Source organism: Coptis chinensis, chromosome 7 (genome assembly GCF_015680905.1).
Source record: "Coptis chinensis isolate HL-2020 chromosome 7, ASM1568090v1, whole genome shotgun sequence".
Taxonomy (NCBI): Eukaryota; Viridiplantae; Streptophyta; class Magnoliopsida; order Ranunculales; family Ranunculaceae; genus Coptis; species Coptis chinensis.
The window spans coordinates 70,871,059-70,873,442 of record NC_141462.1 but is presented as its reverse complement, the minus strand read 5'-3'; the positions used below and the strand labels follow the sequence as shown (position 1 = coordinate 70,873,442).

The 2,384-nt window shown below is 38.7% G+C and overlaps 1 long non-coding RNA gene across 1 annotated transcript; it reads right to left on the bottom strand.

The window, feature by feature from the left end:
- Window positions 1-1,090: 1,090 nt before the first annotated feature.
- Window positions 1,091-1,747, bottom strand: LOC147488663 (uncharacterized). Its single transcript, XR_015203297.1, has 3 exons — window positions 1,578-1,747; window positions 1,263-1,379; window positions 1,091-1,174 (listed from the first exon to the last, which is right to left on the bottom strand). It is a non-coding gene; the product is annotated as an uncharacterized LOC147488663 (long non-coding RNA).
- Window positions 1,748-2,384: the final 637 nt, after the last annotated feature.

The window sequence follows — 2,384 nt, the reverse complement described above, 5'->3', positions numbered from 1 at the left end:
CGATTACTCCTCTTTATTCTATGATGTTTAGAGAGTATTATTATATAAATTGAATAGCATATTTTAGTACTATTTTAACTACTATTTTTACATTATTAAAACTTAGTTATCAAATGACGCTGCTTGCCATCTGGTTTGCTTACGTATTGCGTGCTTAGAATACAAAAACTGTTTTCACTACTCACACAAGACACACACCAAAACACTGTTCGTAATTTCTTCGAATTTTTTGCTACTCACTACAAGAAAATAGGTTTTTGCCCACGGTCCAAAACCATGGGAAAAGCCCTTTCCCATGGTTTTGGAGCGTCAGAGGACCGTGGGCATTTTGTGCGTCGGAAATGATCTGTCGACAGTCATGACCGTCGGTAAAGCCCACCAATAGCGACGGTCTATGCGTTAGTAATTGCCATCGGTATTGCCACGGTCTTAAACCGTAGGAAAAGCTATCGGAAAAAGTCAGTATTTCCCACGGTCTTAGGCCGTGGGGAAAGATTGGTTTTACCGACGGTTAGGGTCCGTAGGAAAAGCTATTTCCTACAGTCCTAGTTCGTGGAATTTGATGTTTACGTCATGAATTTTAGTTTTTGGCTCGTTGTTATTTGACCGTGGGTGAAGTGAATGACCGTGGGAAGAAGTGCATTTGCGACGGCTATGGACCGTGGCAGAGTTATTTATTTTTTTAAAAAAAATATTGATATTTTAATTCTGCATATTGATCAAATAATTAGATTACTAAAAGAAAGTAAATCCTAAAATGAAATTCAGCTAAAAGGAGACAATGGGTGAGTATCCAATATGGTTTCGAGCTTCAGAACAGTTGAAGGTCATAAGAGTTGGTGAACAATAGGAGTAAGAACTGAATGGGCATCTCTTTGCTCCAGTTTCTCATGCAGCCAGTTGGGAAGCACAGCCACAAACAAGAACAGCTTAGCAGGAACCTTGAATCTGGGTCTGCAATTAGAATTCACTAGTTAGCCCCAACTTTTATCTTTATATTCAACCTCCAAAATCCTTAATCCAACTTCACTAGTTAGCTTATACCACAAAAGAACATCATTACCTTTCAGCACAAGAATGAGGGTCTGTAGTTTACCTTGGATATCCCAAACCTTCGAATAAGAGATACAAAATCCCAAAGCTTCATTGGGTCAAGATTGGTGATAAAGAAAGCCTGCATATGTTCATATGTTAAGAAATGTGAATCTATAAGGACAGTCATTTATAGAAATCTCCGCACAAGATTCTCTATAAGGTAGTACCTTTCCCGTTACAAAAGCAGTCCTAGAGCGTAAAGCTTCCTCTGCGCACACGTGAGCATGTGCAACGTTATCAACGTACGTGAAGTCACAAACATTTTCACCAGTTCCTACAATAAACTGGGATGGAACTCAGGTCACATGTACTAAGTGCTAAGAAAATCAGTACGTGAAGTCACTAGTACTGATTTTGTTGATGAAATAAGTGCAAAGAAAACCCAGGTCACATGGGTTTGAACTCATAGAAGTGCTATAATACACATAGTTCCATTTAATAAATTTTAGTTAACTGTATCTGTTCAAAGACAAAGTATAAACCTTGGCCAGACCAGATTTTGCTGCCCTTAGGAGAAATGGTACGAGTTTCACATCGCCTGGTCCAAAGACATTGCTTGGATGCAACACAGTAGTTAATAGCCCATCATAACGATTTGCAAACAAGACCAATGCTTCTTCCTGTGCCTTTAAATCACTAAGTGTGTCCCCAAAATGTACCATAGATAGAATTACAAAATACAAGTTTAGTGTGCATCAAGCAAATTCAGCAAAAAAGTCCAAATTCGTAGGAAAGTATGCAAGGGTTCATAACCATGGCTAAAAATACCGGGTAACTGTGGGCAAAAGTCCATTTTCTTGTAGTGACTGTTCGAGAGCATACGAGTTGTTCAACCAACTCGCTGCCCTCCCGTGACCTGACCCTAAAATTTTGAAACCCTAGTTTTAACTCACGAGCACGTGCGTGCCGTTAAATTGCCTTCACTAAGCGCGACCCGCCTTCTACATGTTAAGCGCGCATCGCACCCTAGGTTAATTAGCTTAAATTAATTCTTTAATATTATTTCCAAAATTATCTCAAGAGTACAGTACAATACTCGTATGCTAAAAATTACAAAATTTTAAAAATTATTTTTCTTCATTCTAAATGGTGTCTAGCAAACTGAAAGAATTTGGGGTTCTCTAATTAAGTAACGTGCAAGCACGGACAACCTCCCTCAAATTCCTAAGTGACCTGGCCGTTGGTTTGATAAAAAAATACAATAAAAACAATTAAATATTAGTTTAGTAATTAAACCCACCCACTACCAAAGCTCGTTTCATAGGCCTGCATCCAAGCCCAACACGAAG